This window comes from Orussus abietinus, unplaced genomic scaffold, assembly GCF_000612105.2.
Source record: "Orussus abietinus isolate OABI.00-Male unplaced genomic scaffold, Oabi_2.0 scaffold223, whole genome shotgun sequence".
NCBI classification, from domain to species: Eukaryota; Metazoa; Arthropoda; class Insecta; order Hymenoptera; family Orussidae; genus Orussus; species Orussus abietinus.
The window spans coordinates 64674-83090 of record NW_019394382.1 but is presented as its reverse complement, the minus strand read 5'-3'; the positions used below and the strand labels follow the sequence as shown (position 1 = coordinate 83090).

At 44.2% G+C, this 18417-nt stretch overlaps 1 protein-coding gene across 10 annotated transcripts in view; it reads right to left on the bottom strand.

Annotated features, from left to right (window-relative positions):
* LOC105702741 (rap guanine nucleotide exchange factor 6) overlaps positions 1–18417 on the bottom strand; it is a 142432-nt gene that overhangs the window by 63096 nt on the left and 60919 nt on the right. Inside the window, exon 1 of one of the 10 annotated variants that reach the window (XM_023432097.1) lies at positions 6127–6222. The exons of the other annotated variants lie outside the window; for them this stretch is intronic. The gene's annotated coding sequence lies outside the window, so the exon portion shown is untranslated. Of the gene's footprint in view, positions 1–6126; positions 6223–18417 lie in introns of those variants that run through there. 10 annotated transcript variants of the gene reach the window in all.

The window sequence follows — 18417 nt, the reverse complement described above, 5'->3', positions numbered from 1 at the left end:
CCCCTTCTGGGCGCGGCCCGCGAATTCAATATTAAGCAGGTCCCCAGGAGAGAAGCCAATTGAGACGTCCGCGACACGTGTCGGCCATGTTGGCCCTCGAAACGCGGATAACGATCGCCAAGCAAATCCGAATAGCTCTAGGTACATCTCCTGGGAATCCTTTTCCTCCACCCTTTTTATCCTGACTTTATATATCGTTTCGGCAAACCTCCGGACCCCGCACAATGGCGGACATGAATGCCTCCCCTGCAGATACGGCATCGCCTGTGCAGGATGAGAGGGCATCGATGTCTCTCAGTGTACAATGGCGGACATGAATGCCTCCCCTGCAGATACGGCATCGCCTGTGCAGAATGGGAGGGCATTGATGTCTCCCAGTGTACCTCGTCTAGAGTGCGAGGAAAATCCCCGCAACCGATCCAGCATTTGCAGACTATTACCTCAGGCCGCGTAAACGAGAAGGAGCGTTTCCACGCGAACTCTAAGCGAGCGGATACGCGACAAGAGATATAACAACGCTTAATTACCATATCTAACCAGATCAACTAAAAAATCAGGGATAACCGATCCAGCATTTGCAGACTATTAACTCATATCGCAGTCGGCAATATTCTCTCCTTATTTTGCACATAACAAGCCAACAATTACGTCTCTACATCGTGAGATGTGGAAGAACCAAACGAAGGAACATTTAAATCTCTATCGTGATGACGACCTTTCCCATTTAGTGACGTTGAGAAGTTTCGCGTTTTAACGGTGCATAAGCTCCGCGGTCTCTTTCTTTTTCTCTCTCTCTCTCCGGTTCCCCCAACTGCGAGTCGAAGTATGAAGAGAATCGACGACCTCTCTCCCGAGCATCCGTAAAGAAAAACGGTGCTCGGGCCGCGTAAAAGAGAAGGAGCGTTTCCACGCGAACTCCAAGCGAGCGGATACGCGCTCCGGCGATCCTCCGGAGAGAGATCGGAAGGATCGGATAAGGGCGACCGGGAGCCGCGTCCTCCGCGGATCGGATAGGATCGTTTCAGGGAAAGGCGGCTTTAGGTTGAGATCGCGTATTCGTTGGCGATGCAAAGGAGGTCTCATTGGAATTTAAATCGTAAGTCCATGCCATCGGGTAGTTACCTCTTGTGGAATTCTTGAATGGGGGTGGGTTTTCAAACATAAGGGTGGAAGTTTTAATTTACGAATATGACTTTCGGACAGCACATAATTTGCTGATAAGTTGTCACCTAATTTAGATTATCTAAACACATTTTTTAATGGTGGGGGTGCTGGCTTTATTAGTACCCAGCACCCCCAGAGAAAAATTGAATTTTTTTTCCCAAAAACCGAGCTAGCACAAAATTTGCGAATGTGGCACGTAATTAGCACACAAAGAGCAGAAAATGTTAAGATAAAGAAATTTGAATTCTGTATAAGGAGCAAGCTAGTAGAGTCCTGGCCACGTGGGAATGGCGGACCGACCGCAGGAACCGATTCCCAACGAGCGGGGAATAATGCCGAGATGAGGAGGAAGAGAGCCGGGAAGAAAAAAAAAAGAAAAGAAGATTCGACACGGTCGATGCACCCCGAGTGCTCCCGAACGGACCCCACGGAGCTTTTTTCCACCCTGGAATAATCGAGGAAGCGAACCGCGGTAGTCCGGGACGCCGGAGGTATGATAATTGGGCCCAGGAAGTGCTCGATCCGAGTCCCGGTGCGTCAGCGATAGGTGCAAGGTAGAATGCCCGACTCCGGAAAGATTCGGATGGGAAACGCGGATTAAAGGCGCGGGGATTATAACAGGAACTCGGCTGGTGGTCGATTCACGGGAGGAAACTACGTCAGCAGAGCCTGGCGATGAAATCGCGAGCCGACCCAATTGCCGCCAAGTGTGGGGATAACGCCCGGAGGGGCTTTTTCCATCGGAGAAAGTGAAAAGGCTCGAGGAGTAGTCGCAAAGCCGCGAAGGGTATTCTCAGGAATATCGGTCAAATTGTATTCCACTATTTATACCTATCACACTCGATGGGAATATTAAGGTGATGTGAAAGTGACGTCAAAGAGGTTTTGTCTATAAAACCTTTCTCCCAACTCGATCTACCGAATAGTTTGAAACTTTACAATGTGAATAGGTAGACTATAAGGAAGGTCCTGAAACTCATGAAATTTCAATTCTTTTCAAATTTCTTTATAGGTATTTTAAAAGTAGTATATAACAAAATGAAATTTCCCGAGTTCCAGGATCTACCTTAGGGTCTCCGCGTTTTAAAGTATGAAACGATTTGAGACACCCAGGAGGTAGAAAAGTTTTATGAACGATTGAGCTTTCGGATGCCGCTTTCACACCCCCTTAAGGTGATGTGCTGAACTGAGTTTATATATACACTAATGATGCAAATGGGTTAAGCGAGTGGAGGCGACAGACCAGATCAGCTGTAAACATAAATAAGTCGAAACGACGAAAACGCGGCTAAAATCGATCCGACGTCCATTAGCCGGGGAATGGATTTTAGGGAAATAGGGAGGCGTATAAGTACGCATTCCAAAGTTCGGGAAAGACAAAAGTTGGAGGCCCTTAAGCCCATTTGAGGAACTTGCTCTGTCACCGAGGTTTAGTGGGTCAAGAGTCGCGGACGGCGGCTCAACGAGTGCAACCTGCATATCCAACGACGCTTCTCGGGAGCGTCGCCAAAGAAACGGGAATAAAAGGTAGAGAAAGGGAGGCTCTGAAAACGGATGCAACCTTACGGGGCACGATTTCGAAGACAAATCGACGAATCGACAAACTAGCAAGTAGGGGCTCGGAATGGAATTCATTTTTTACTCTCCCGCCGGGTGATAACGACGCGGAGATGATCCACTTTCATCCCCTTACAATGAAAGATGACGATGGAGCGTTAGAATGGATGTACAGAAAACACGTTTGCGGTAATAGAAACAAAAACTTGTCCGAGGTGTTGCCGCCCTTCTTACTCGGCAAAAGACCAAAAAACGCGCGATAGTCTCGGAATGGAATTCATTTTTTATTCTCCAGCCGGGTGATAACGACGCGAAGATGATCCACTTTCATCCCCTTACAATGGAAGATGACGATGAGGCGTTAGAATAAATCTATAGAAAGCACCTTTGCGGTAATAGAAACAAAAACTTGTCCGAGGAGTTACCGCCCTTGCTCGGCAAAAAAACCCAACAAACTCGCAAAAACGCGCGATAGTCTCGGGATGAAATTCATTTTTTATTTTCCCGCCGAGTTATAACGACGCGGAAATGATCCACTTTCATCCCCTTACAATGGAAGATGACGATGAGGCGTTATAATGGATCTACAGAAAGCACCTTTGCATTACCACCGAAAAACAAGAAAAAATAAAAACACGCTTGCTGGTCGTGGGGAAACGGCGTAACTCTTGATGAGTAAAAAGTTTCGCAAACAATTGACCCCTCCGAAGTCGCTTTCGTGTCAACTTAATCGCTTTCGATGAAAGAAATTTCACGGAAACCCAGTGGGTGGTCCTTTAACGCAAAGAGTCGATTGGATCAGTTTGCCGACAAAGTAGAACAGCTGGAGGCGGAAGATAATTCGGTAGAATCGTATTTACGGGGCGCAATGGAACGAGTGGGATCAAATCTTCGGAGATCTTTCGCTCTCTCTCTCTCTCCTTCGCCGAGATCGAGGAATTTCTTCTCGGAAAGGAATTGATCGCAAGTGGGGAAGCTGCAATTTATGTCCCACTAAATCGACTCGTGATCGCATCCCGGTGTCAATGAAAAGTGTCACGGTCGAGGGGAAAGCAGTTGTCTCGTTTGTCGGTGAATTCCAACGAGATGGGAGGGAGAGAGAAAAACTTCGGAAGACCGACCCGCGAGGTGATAACGATAACCACCGATAAGGAATAACGAGGGGGTCTGTCTTGCAAATAGAAAAGTGAGAAATGTATTAAGATCGATCGATCGATCCTCGCGTCGGCGCATTCCTCTCGTCGATTTTATCCTCCTCGCCACGTGCGGGTATCATTTTCATCGAGTCTTATCATTATCCCGTACAGAGGGAAAATAGTCGCTTCTAACAAGACTCGAGAAACGAGTACCGGCCACCTATGGAAACGCGCGCTTGGATTTCAAAAGGAAAACGCGCGCTTGGATTTCAAAAGGAAAACGCGCACTCGTGAAAGGAATTACCTAGTTACCAGTTAAACGAATTACAAGGGATAGCGATTAATTACAACCCCGCAATTGGAATGATCTCATTGTTTCATCAAGGCGCAGAATTTATTCACACGAAGGCCACGCGAGTGAATTACATTTCAAGTTGTGGTTACCATACAAGACGTTCAAGATTCCTCTCTTTCATTCAAATAACTATTTCGATCCAATTTTAAATATAGTGGATGATATTGGAAAAAATGGCATTTCCTCTTTTTTTTTTCCTGGCAAAGAATAACATCACGAAGTCATCTTTTATAGCGATGCGCATAATTTTTAATGGACATCAATTATTGCGTTAGGACAATTTTGAACATTATAAAGTAAAACGCCTTTTGGTATGAAAACATATCATTGTTTCAAACTTATCCTCTTGTATTTTGAGCTTTTTGTCGACCGGGCGACATGGTCTTCGCTTTCTAGCAGAAAGTAAGAATCGCTTCGTGGTTCATTTCCGATAAATCCTCGTAACGTCAATACTCCATACTTAAAATCTTGTCGACATTGGTTAAAAATAGAAAAAAATTATTAGTGTTCAAAAAAAGGAATCTTAAAGATCCTCTGCACTTCAGAGATTCCAGCGAGATGAGATATCGGCGAAGTTTCCGCGTTTACGATAACGATGCCGAATTTCAACATTTTTCTTCCAAGTTATTAGAAATTTCAACGCTACAAAAAATCCCCAGCTTTCATTCAGGCATATTTAATGAATTGAAATGAACGTTGAATATGCCTATATCATACAGGTATTAAATCACCTCGGAAAGATCGAATTTATGTCAGGTGAATAGCGTTGAAAAAAAAAAATCCGAGACGTAAAGAAAAATCCAGCAGTTTTTGCGGAGATCCCAGTTAAACGCCACGTATGAAAAGAAATGGTGAAACGACGGTATGATTGATAGCCTCCTCGCGTTTCGTAAGGTGCGACACGTAGTTGACCCATTTTTCGATCCTATTTCCCTCGCCACCGATTCCCATTGCATTTCCATACTCCATATACCGCAGAATCTGTGTCAATCGGAATCACTTCAATCTCCCCGATACGGCAGAACCGTCAAATGGAAACCCCGAAATGTCTGATAGGTGCACCTGGTATTACCCTCTTGTAACCAGAAGAGAAACAAAGGACTACAACTATAAAAGGCGAGACAAACTTTGCTTTTCAATCTGAAAAATCTACTCACTGAGGTTTTTCAACTTTTACTACATTTTCGCCATATTACAGTTTTTATCACTAATAACTATTTACGTGGACATTCAACGAGTCACCTATCTCACGTGAAATTACCTCTTCGTAAACCCACCGCGTACTACGGTAAATACAATCAAACTAATATCAGAGTTGAAGTAATTAATTCAGTCGAAAGGCTTTCAATCCGTTCCTATACAGTACCATCGAATATTCGAATTAATAATTTTCCAAATCCATGCTGGCACAACCCAAATAATATAATTTTGCAACATATATATTTAAAAAGAACAGCTGTTAAATGATCGAGTATTTGCATGAACCAAGTTGCATTATAAATTTGACGTTTCATTCCGACCCTATCGGTGTATGCAGCCAGGTGGAATTTTAAATGCAGAATATTTTCTGGGTATTATATTTAAGACCCTCAAAGAAAACAATTACGTCGACACCGAAGTTAGGCTAATTCCCTAGACCAAAAATATTATTGGAGTCCCGTAAGTCAATTTACAAAGAACAACTCCAAAGGAACAAACAAAAACACTTCAAACCCCCATTGTTTCCCCATAACAGCGACGTATCGCAAAAACGACCTCATGCAAAACGGTCTTCATAAAAAGTGAATATAAATTCATTATATTAAATTACATCGCTCAATTAATCTAGCTCGACATTAATTAATCTCTCCTGAGACACATCGGTCGGTTCGCACAGCCAATCGGGTAATCTCGATTTCCACATTTCCACAATACCACGAGCGACGATTCCTGGAGACCACGTGGGCCCTCCCGACAGTTCACCGCGTACTCCTCGTACTTCAACAGACGTAGGAAACGAAGAATCACAGAGTTGCACCGGTTAACGCGAACCTGTAAGGGTCGTTCGGAGAGTCCGGCACGACTGTCCGTTCCGCGCGAGTCGAAACGGCGCAGAAGGGATGCGCAGAGACGGGACTGCGGAGAGGACGCGCGCGGCTCGCCGTCGAAAAGCGGACTGACGTACGGCGGGCCTCGGCGGCGTCGGGACTGCGCGCCGCCGCTCGCAGCGCCCCTGCCGGTCGATTGGCGTACCGCGACTCGCGGGACTCGCGCAACGCCGGGGGTCTTCTTACGGTGCCGGGGCATCCGGAAGGCCCCTGCCGAGACGCGCCGCAATTATCATCGGACAGCGTATGTACGCCGAGGGCCCGGGCAAGACCCGCCATGATTTACACGCGATACTCGCAAAAACCGCGTACACACAGAATAGACTCGCGAGGTAGACGCCCGGAAACTCTGCAACTCCCGAACAATGCCCTGAACATTTTTCATACGAGACCGATCGTGCATCTCTTTCCTGGGAAAGACATGTGTATATCTAATTTTTTATATTTACCTTATGGCTTTTTAAAGAGAAAATCGGTAACATCATACGTGACGGTTTTTCCAATTCAACGTTGTGACGTCACGCGTAACAATTATTCTTTATAGGTCCTTGCATGGTTCAATTGTATTTTCAGAGAAAACACACGTGATTTCAATTATTTTCGGGCAGTTTGACACGTTCGGTTTAGTACTTCTTTGAGTGCTTATGGAATTTCATTTTTCAAACAATTATTTTCTATGTACCCGACTAGAACCAAGGACACATATATCTTTGTTTGGGAAATGAAATTTCATCAAAATCATGCGTTAAAGTTTAGAACGATTCGGTACACCCAGTTCGGAGAAAAGTTTCATAAGCGAGACCTCTTTGACGCCACTTTCACATAACCTTAACTATGTGTTTGGGGTAAGGTAAAGCAGGCGGAAGGGAATCGCGCGAAACGTCCTCACCCGATATATTCGGAGACGTCGTTTTTCCCTACAAAGAAGTGCTCGGCGGTTCGATCCGAGAAACCGAAGACAGGCTTTTTAGCTTGACGTATTCACCCCTTTACGTTCTCTCGGCATCCGGAAGCTCCTTGAAGAAACCGCGTGCCAATTACGAGGAGAGCGCCCTGGCAGGTGTAAAAGATGCGATTTCGCTCTTTGGAGCGCGAGAACGCGCTATATATATATATATATATATATATATATATATATATCACACACATAAAAAAATATATATATTATCCTTGTACTGATAAGTACAAGGATAATATATATATTTTTTTTTTCAGAAAGTATGCGCATTTCTGGATGGGTAAAAAGACGACGGAAGTCGATTCCATAACGGTTGACAACCGATCGATCGGCGGTATCACATTTACGAAGAACGGCACTTTTCTGTCCCGCAAACCTGTAGTTTGTTCGAAAAGAACAGAGGCGTGAAAAATCACAAATGTCGTGCAATGAACACTGGATATGTGTCGTGACGCTACACCGTCGTTACAATTAACCCCGTAGCATAAGTAAGAGATTACACGTTTCTGCGGTCTCAGGAACTGGCGCAAACTCGGCCATCTCGAGTGGGCTCTTAAACGGGGTCAACAGAGATATCCTGTAATTCTCGTTAGAAATGTCTTGTAAATAAACTCATAAAGCATCCTAACGAAAGGATCAACGAAGCAGGACGTATCGGGTGATCGTTACATGTGAACGTTTTCTTCAGAGGTTTCTACATTTTCTCACGATGACAGATGAAAGATGGAACATAGGGATCCTCTCCCCGAGCTGAAATTATTGATCTCAGTTGACCCTCTCAAAACTCTATTCTTTTAATCATTCAGTCTGCCGACAGAATTTCACTCTCATCTAAATCGACAAGAACCTCGATAGAAATTTTTCTCATTAGCCCTCGGAACGTTTCAATTGAATTGATGCTGGAAGAGCTCAGAATAAAACGGCCATTCCGTTTTTTACAAGTTAGACCCGATAATCATCAAGATACTAGACTTTAAAGAAGATGGAGCAAAACTAATTTCGAGATAAGTGTGTTAGAAACATGAATTGGTTGCATTATTACATTCATGAAACCTCTAATCTTAAATGTGCGTAATATTTAATATAAAAATTCAGAGGCGATATGAATGGGTCATTATATATATAAGACGTGAAAATATTTCTTCAACTTTTCTCCAAACTGGGTACACCGAATCATTTGAAATCTCAGTACACAAGAAACATGAGTTCGTTGCATTATTACATTCACGAAACGTCTAATCTTAAATGTGCGAAATATTTCAAATAACAATTCACGTCATTTGAAATCTGAGTACATAATTATGAAGTCCCCAAGGAAGAACGCGATGCCCGTGAAATTTCATTTTCACCAAAAAAAATTAATTTCCCTCGCATTTAAATCGCCAAGAACCTCAGAAGTCATTTTTCTCGTTAGCCCTCGGAACGTTTCAATTGCACTGAGCTTGGAGAGCTCCAACCACGTGTTACAGATAATTCGGTGCACCCAGTGTTGGAGAAAAGTTTCATAAATATTCTCACTGTCTGAAATCTATATATCACACTTTCATGTCACCTTAATTCTCGAATATTATCCCCGAAATCCTCGTGCACCTTAGGCTTACCCGAGGTAAAGACGTTCGACTCGAGCCACGCCGTCAGGGCACCGATCGACTGAAATCGGCTAAACGAAATCCCATTTGTATCCCCACCCCGGAGAAGAAAATCGTCTACCGGCAATTTCCGTATAATTCCTCGAGCGAAGGATGGAAAGGACGAGAGAGAGCGATAGGGAGGGAAAGACGAGGAGCGTCCGGTTACGTTACGAGTCCGATCTGCCGGTTTTGTCGGCACCTCGTATACGGATGCATGCGGGATCCTGACGATAGGGCAGGAGGGTATTATTACTCGGTCGGCCATCGCCGAGGGAGGTGGACATGCACACGAGGATTGCAACCGCAACGGTAATGCTCCCGCGTTCGTGTGCGGACGCGCATGCGCGCGCTAGATGCGGGGCAAGCGAGGCGACGCGAGGAGAGGAGAGGAGGAAGAGCGAGGACGAAAGGAAGAACAAGAGGGCCGGCCTTTTTTATACGACGGCGGAGCTTTACAATTCCCCCCCAGGAATTCGACCCTTCAATCACGATCTTAATCGGTAACGGACTCTACTCCTTATTAATACATTCGCGAGCGGCAAATTTTCTCCGTTTGAAATACCGAGTACCGGCGAAAATAATGAAATTCTTAAACTGATTGCCGCAAACTTGTATCGCGTATCGTTATGGACGTGAATTCACGTCAGCGGCAATCAGGAATAGAATTTAAAATGACGTTAATTCACGTCAGCGGCAACCAGGGATAGAATTTGAAAAGACGTGAATTCACGTCAGCGGCAATCAGGAATAGAATTTAAAATGACGTGAATGTGTTAAGACATTAAGGTGAAGTGAACACCCCTTCAAATCAGTCGATTCGAGTACACCTTTTTTTAGGGGTATTGCACCAAACGGTCCGAAACTTTGACACATGACTCGCGATCGTCTAGGTACTTTCTACTAGGAAGAAATCTAGAGAATATGCCGAATCGTTGGGATGCCAAAGTATAATCGGGAGAAATCGACAATGGATGGGTATTCATTGGACGGCGACTACCACGTGGGTGAATGAATCGTCTAGGGAGAAATCTAGGGACTTTCGCTCGTAGACGCGTTTCTGATTAAGGCTAACGCCCTCCCGATCACGCTATGCACTCCCGACGTTGTGCCTTCGCGTCTCCCTCTTTCTCTTTCTCTCTTTTCCGGCTTGCGGAAACAGGGACATTTCCTGCAAATTAAGCCCCAAACGAAGAGAGACTTCGATTAACGAAACGAACGAGGAACTCCCTTCGTTTTCCGAGCGTCGCTAGAGAGCGTGTAAAAATGCCCGGGTCACGATTTCTACACGCGAGAACGTCGCTGGCTTTCCTTCCCGAATCTTACTTCAACCCGCCCAATCCTTGCGGATATGATAAAACCCGTTAAAAAATTAGATATTAACCTTAACTTTTGTATGAGAGACGGTCGCTTTTTGGGGATATGAAAGGGTCACTCTATACATAGCAAAACTGGGTGCACCGAATTATCTCAAACCTTAAGGTGATGTGAAAGTGGCGTCGAAGAGGTTTTGTTTATAAAACATTTCTCCCAACTCGATTTACCGAATATTTTGAAACTTTACAGCGTGAATAGGGAGACTCTAAGGAAGGTTCTGAAACTCATGAAATTTCAATTCTTTTCAAATTTGTTTATAGATATTTATAAAATTAGTTTATAAAAAATTAAATTTCGCGAGTTTCAGGATCTATCTTGGGGTCTCCATATTCACGCTTTAAAGTATGAAACTATTTGAGACACCCAGTTCGTAGAAAAGTTTTATGAACGATGTTATAAAATTATTAATTACTTAGAATTCTATAATAAATGTATATTAATTCGCTATTAAGACGTCAAATTTATAATTTTACTGCAATCTCGTGTACTAAATGTGTATGAAGTTTGTGAATTATTTTTTTTAACCGTGTACCTTTCAACAAACCTTCCGCCTTATCGATGCTATTTCTATTTTCTTTTAGAAGGTTTCTAAAGTCCTTCGGCAATGTATGGACGTCTCTGACACGGGTACTATTATCCGCGCTATCGGCCCATAATTGCGTGCATTTCCCTCAAGTGCAATCTCGGAACCAGCCGTACCAAGCATCGACGTGCGATAAAGCTAGACCGGCGTTACAACGGCGTAATCGTCGCGACGCCTCTTGATATCGCGATCTAGTTACGTATGACTGACGCAAAATCTTGCACGAGGTGTTATTACGTCATTTATGTTTTTGAAGTTGAACTTAATATGGGACGGCACACGATGAGCAACAATTTGATTCACTGAACAAAATTGTATTGCGAATATAGTGCGCATAAACCTTTGTTTGTCGAATTTGTTTGTCTGCAGAAATGAAAAACGCTTGAAATCAAGTATCGTTAAACACGAATTTATATGTTGTAGATGCATTACACGTATGTACTACATTTATAACATATGTTTTGAATTGTATTTGAATATATGCTATGAGGTTATTATATACCATTTCTGAACAAAACTTCCAAGAAAAATGTTACATAAAATTTTAATATTTTTTTTTATCAGTGTAGTGAGAATCTTCGAACCGCGTTTAGTTGCAAATCCCGAGGCGTGTCGGCGGTCTCTTACGCGTGACTTAATGTATCTCATTAAGGCCCCGAGTCGTTCCAGCGACTTAATTCAAGAGCCTCGGACTTCTTAATGAATCGGGTCTCTCGTTTTTATCCGAACAAGTTATGTTCCGCGATACGTAGCTTCCGGTTCCGCTTCCTGGTTCGGCCTCGAACGGTTTTACCTCCCATTCTCAAGTCCCGCTTCGTTTCAGGCCTTTTTACACGAGAAAAACCGCCAGTCAAGGAATTACGACCAACTTGAACTTGACTTTTCGCGGGTATACGACGGTAAAGAAGAGGAGGTTCCATATTGGCAGATAATCCTTTAAAGCGTTCCGATACATGTCGTTCTCCAAAAAATTAATATTCATCATTTTTTCCAGAGTTATGCAAAGAGGAAACACGGAGCGCGAAAGAGAGAAACCTGAAGAAAATTATAGTTTCCATCGCTTTTGAAGGTAGTGACACATTAATCATTCAGAAACAAAAATGAGAAATGCGAAATTCTCACCTTCTCGGCATAAGAAATCAATCGGCTGAAATATACAAAGGGAGATCTTATTGTGATTTAAATGGTAAAACGCTATTGACTCTTTGTAAAATATGCGGTAAAGAAAAAGAAACTTTGCCGGTGAATATTAATATACTAGGTAATCGCAAAACACGCAATAGATTACAAAAGTATTCTCCGTAACGTAATGGGTCGTTGTGTTTCAACGTTTTAGGGTGATAATGCGTAGTATGAATTAAATTGGCCGACAAGGACACAGGAAAGGAATCGATTAAGTGACAAAAACGAGGAGGGACCCTCCCTGTTGCTATTCACTTGTCCTCCCTTGAATAGTCTCAGGGTTACGAAAAAAAAAATTCTGCTGGAAAGTTCGACATTTTCCGGCACTACCGAATACCTCCTTAGTCCGTAATTGAGTTTAATTGTTCATTAGACATACTAATTGATACAAAACGGAGGGTAACTCTTTTGAGAAACTGTCGTGTACAACTTTATCGTGGGCCTGTGGAATTTTATTGTGCCTTAAGGCGAAGTGAAACACGTCAAGGAACTTGATCGGACGTCATTTTGATTTTGGTCTGGGTTAAGTTAAAAATATTAGAAAGTGTCACGGTAATTCCTAGGTGCTCACGAGTCACGTGTCAAAGTTTCTGACAGTTCGATCCAGTACCCTTAAAAAAAGAATCTTATTCCAGTCTAACTTGAGGGGGGTTTCACTTCACCTTAACTTAATCTATTATTCATTCGTGAAGTAATAACTTCATAAAATATGCCGCGTGCCGCACTGAAGTACCAATTTACTCGGAGGCAAGGTGCTAAATGAACGAAACTACACGGAGGGCGAAAAGAAATCGATTTGACGACACAGAAGGAGGGAAAGAGAGAGAGGGAGAGGGACCCCTTTGCCGTCCAAGGACAATGTCAGGGTTACGATGGCTGCTCCCGAAGGACGGGGTCGGAGCAACGGGGAAATTCCCGGTCCTGTGGCCAGGAGCCGGGAAGAGCTCAAACTATGCATCTAGGAATAAAGAGGCGAAGTGAACAAAAATAGGTTCCAGACGAGGAGATTGGCAGCGGCCATCTTTGGTTGTTGCGCACACACTCGCGTTCACAAACGCCTCCTAAAAATATGATATCTAAAATGCGTGCAAAATAGATATCTTTAAGTTATTCCGTATATTGCCTTTAAGGACGTCAAAATGGCAAAGCATAATCGTCACGGTGTACTTGAAATTGTTTTTATATTTGTGTATAAGTTGCGAGAACGTCAGCAGCGAAAGATGGCGGGCCTTCCCATTCTTCTTACATCCACCGCTCGAATGAACAAGGGAAACTTCCGGCACAGAGAAGCAATTGATTCATTGAACAAAATTGTATATCTAGTTACTTTAATACCGAAATGTTAGACTTAATTAACCGAAAGTTATTAACCAGAGAATAATTATTCTCGACTCCAATAAACTGGAATAAATTCTACGCACCATTTATTCGAAATTATAACGATTAACTTGAGTCAAATAATTATTTTTGAAATAAATAAAATATTCCTCTGGTAAAATGACATTTTTCCCTCCAGCGTACAGCCAAGAAAAATCGTATCGATTCGACCAAATACGTTTTTGCGGGCAGGAACGCAAGACTTCCAGAGTGGAGTGCATCTTCCTCGAGCTTTCCTCCTGGTATACTCGCGCAGCCTGATAATGGGAAAAGGAGCTGCTCCTTGATCCAACGTTTGATTCCAAAAATGATCTCGCTTATTTCCAGCGCGTCCCTGAGAATAGGAGGGAGAAACGTGGCAACGATACAACCGCTGGTTTCCGCGAGATAAGAGGTCACTCCTAGAAATATTTTTTCCACCGCGGCGCCTCCAAGTGGAGGTCGGATCGCGGTTAGGAGGCGTCGGAAGGCGTCGGGAGGTGAATCTGAAAAAGATTCCTCCCCTTGATTTCCAACGTCCGGCGTTCCACGTACGTATACTCGCGCAGCCTGATAATGGGAAAAGGAGCTGCTCCTTGATCCAACGTTTAATTCCAAAAATGACCTCGCTTGTTTCCGCGAGATAAGAGGTCGCTCCCAGAAATATTTCTTTTCCACCGCGGCGCCTCCAAGTGGAGGTCGGATCGCGGTTGGGAGGCGTCGGGAGGCGTCGGGAGGCGTCGGGAGGTGGAATCTGAAAAAGATTCCTCCCCTTGATTTCCGACGTCCGGCGTTCCACGTTCCGTCCCCGGAGATAAAGGTTCCCCCACACCGGAGCAGATCCTTTCACCCTCGGTCCAGCCCGTTCGGGAGGTCCAGCCCTCGAGTTTGAGGGCGACTGCCTTAAATTATGCCTCGAATGGCCGAGTCGACGAGATGAGGCGCAGGTGTGATATCGACCTGTCTACGGTCTAGACCAGACCTCCGCCGGAATGCCGGAATCCCGGAACGCGGGAAACGCGCCGTAAGGCGAAGCTTTTTTTCGCGCCCATATCGATCAGCCCGACGAACCATGGCACACCCCATGGACACCCGCCCATGGTTCCCATGACGATCGACCTCCAAAGTCGCTTCAAAAACAACCTGTCCACCCGTTGAAAGAAATCCTCTCTCTCCGTTCCTCCGGTCCTCTCAAGAAGACTAAACACCGCGAGAACGAACGGAGTACTTGTATCGTAAATTAAATGAGATTTCATTTATCATATATGCGCGATGCAATTTCGATCGGTCTTCTTTTCTCTTTGAATGATTCCCTTAACATCTGCGACTCCTAAGGTGATATCAAAGTGTGATATGTATGTATCGAAAAGTGAAAATATTTATAAAACTTGTCTCCAAACTGGGTGCACCGAATTATCTCAAACTTTAACACGTGATTATGGAGGCTCTAAGGAAAAACGCGCTGCCCGTGAAATTTCATTTTTAAAAAAATATTAATTTAAAAAAAAATATATATATCTATTTTGGTTCTTGCCCGAGATAAGTACAAAATTCTTGTCGAAAAAAGAAATTTCACGAGCAGCGCGTTATTCCTTAGGGCCTTCATAATCACGTGTTAAAGTTTCACATAATTCGGTGCACCCAGTTTGGAGAAAAATTTTATAAATGTTATCAGTTTTTCTTATGTATACATCACACTTTTATATCACCATAAAGTTTCGAATTCAGCTAGTCCAGGGCAAGTCCCTTAAAATGATTCGAATCGACTGGTCCGGGGCGGCTTTCACTCCACCTTAACGACGCCTTAAGGGATTGACGCAGAGGATCATCCGAGATCGAGATTTCGTAATAACCCATCGGCATCAACGAAACCCTCTTCTAGACCGAGGATCGCTCCGATAGAGGCAATCCTCCCTGGAGCAGATTTGGGCTCAATCGGATCCCTCTCGGGCTCTTGAAGAAGTCTTCCCCCTCCTAGGGAGGAATTATTTTCGAGAGTGGATCAATCCATGAGCGCGGACGCCCACTCGCGGTTTCCATGGCACTCGACCGAGGCCCCGAAAGTCGCTCGGGAAACATTGCCTATTAAAAGGAAACATCAAAGGAAACAATCCCTGCTCCGGCAGTCCGATTGTAAAAAAGCAAAGAAGAGTAGAAGAGGGAGATCCGCCAAGGTGAGAGGTCATTAAGTCACAAGGGACGGTCAATGAGCAACGACCCTTCCGGGTGGACATAATTCCAGCCACCCTTTGACACCAAGGGGTAACGACGTATCGCGCAATTGGAGATAATTGTCCTCTAATTGTCTCCGAAGTGAGGGTTAAACGAGTGATCGAAGCGCTCGGGAGCTAATCATCGAATCGACGGATAAAGAGAGTGGTAATCGAGAAACTGGCATTTTAACAGAATAAAGGCAAAAAAGGTGTCTTATGCGCTTCTATGCTAAAACAATGGGAATACGAGGTCTCGGGGGTGAAATTTAGTTGATATGGAAATCAGAGATGGCGCAGGGGGTCCCTCTGCAGTCAATTAGGGCCTCAAAAACCATGAATCCAGGGGATTTCTCGAGTCTTACTTCGATTTCTTTATAATTATTGTACGAAAACGAGAGGTGGAGTATGCCATTTAGAACAATGCTGAATATAATTCGACACGATTGTCGATATAAAAACGAATGTCGGCGACGTAGGTGTTTAGAAGACCCTCTTTTACCGACTTAGATCAAGTTTCTCGACGTGTTTCACGTCACCTTAAGAAGTTTGATTTTTCAGCAACGGGTAAGCGCCACCCCCTCTTTTTCATATCTTTATATATCCTCCGGTAAACTGAACTAATCGATCTGAAGTCGGCTAAACAATCGGAAGTCGTATCGAAACTCTCGGGACGATAATGCGAAAACTTGGAAGGCATTCCTTGAGTTTCGGCCCCGAATCGTTACCCTTGCCTTAAAATAACTCCCCCATTGTCCGGGAGTCTCTAAACGCGGATTTTCGACTTCTCCTCGTTCCTAGCCGGAGGCTGTTCGATCGATCGGACCCGCTTTAATAGGAAAACGAAGAAGCGCCGACTCGCTCTCGAAACATTTTCAAAAGAGCCGGGGGACGCTAGACAATGCCAGGAGACGCTCGAGACGCGTCCTCTCGAGGAATCGAAATCGGGCCTCCTCCCCGAGACGGGAAGGGACCTTTTGTCGCGACGAGACAGGGAGGATGGTCATTCCCGAGATACTCGAACGCGCCGTCGAGGTCGGGATCGACGCCAGGCGTCCCGAGGACGTCTTCGGCCCGACACTCCGAGAGAGACGAGTCCGGTGGACTGAATTTCGAAGTCGTTTACGAATATTAGGACCATTACCCAATAGCCATTTAGGACCATTACCAAGCCATTAAGATAATATGAAAGCGTGATATATACATAAAAAAAAATTTTTCAAAATATTTATACAACATTTCTCCAAACTGGGTGCACCGAATTATCCCAAACTTTAACACGTGATTACTTAGGCCCTAAGGTAGAACGCACTGCCCGTGAAATTTCAATTTTCAAAAAAGAAAAATATAAAAAAAAATATAAAGTTTCAGAGAATTCGGTGCATCCAGTTTGGAGGAAAAGTTTTATAAATATGTTAACTTCTTGGTACGTATATATCACACTTACATGTCACCTTAAGGCGATATCAACGTTAGGGACGTTCCAAAATTTAATATTTACTTCCTCTTCGCATCGTCGACTACGATAGACGTTAGTTAAGGATAACTTCGTGAAAGGCTTTACTTACATCCTTACAATACGGTTTAAACATGACGGGTACAAGGGGCTGCGTGAAATTCCTTGTAATTATTCTCAACGTTCAGTGGTTACGCAAGGAGTAGCACCGTACGCGTTTCCGCCCCCCGCGACGTAGATCACGTGGTGTAGTCAATAACCATAAATTTCCCTCGACTCCCTCGCCGTCCAAAGAACCAAAACGACATCTCGCGGCGAGCGTACGTACCGACCCGAGGATCCCTACGTTACCAATGTCGGTAAGAACGCGATGCTCCAGTCCAACAAAGGTCGCGAAAGCGGAATTCGCGTTATCGAGCCCAGCTCATTTTCTGCCGCACCAGCGGCGCGCGGCCGGTATCATCGAGCGCTGCAGTATCGACCCGATAAGCTCGGGATAAAAAGCCGATAGTAAATCAGATGTGGATTAAACGCGATCTAACCGCTCAAGGTCTTGTTTATTTGAACCCACCGCCGGAATACGATAGCCGCGCGTAAACTATACGCCGGATATTAATAAACACTCTCGATTTTATCTCCGCCACTTTAATTGCACTGTCGGGCCGGCTTGACCTGCTTGCGTAACGGCCTTATGTGTTCCGATTAGAGGAGAGCCGAGAGACTCGGGCTCGATTGAATTCTCACCGGAAATCAAGCCGACCAGGCCGCCTTTCTTTTTTAACTAGCTCAATGGTTTAATTCCGCGGGAATACCTGCACGCATGGGACAACCGCCTGGCAGAATGCGCCTCCGAAACCAGAGGTGGAGGTTTTAAGGTGATACGAAAGGGTCATTCCATATATACATGAAAACGTGTAAAATATTTATAAAACTTTTCTCCACTAGGGTGGGTGCAGTCATTTTGACTGGTCTTTGTAGTTCTAGTGTTAAAGTATCGGTGCACCCATCCTATACAACAAAAAAATCCACCGGTAATTCCGAAGGAAATAATTCACTAAAATAATAATAATTAATAATAATTAATTAAAAGACGAAGGTAAAATTATCGGAGGTTCATGGGCGGGCCTATTCCAAGAATCATAGGCGAGGAAACGCGAGCATTGTTTAGAAGATATGATCATTGCCTAAACAATTGATACGGCTAGACCAAGACTGCCCCTACGAACTGAAAAACGAGTACGTCGGTGCAAGGTGTAGAGATACCGTAACAACGCTTTGCAATATTTTCCTAGAATATGTTACCGACCCCAGCGAGTCATGGAGATTCAAATGAGACCACGAGGGACCGTAGAAATTGTGGAACAATGA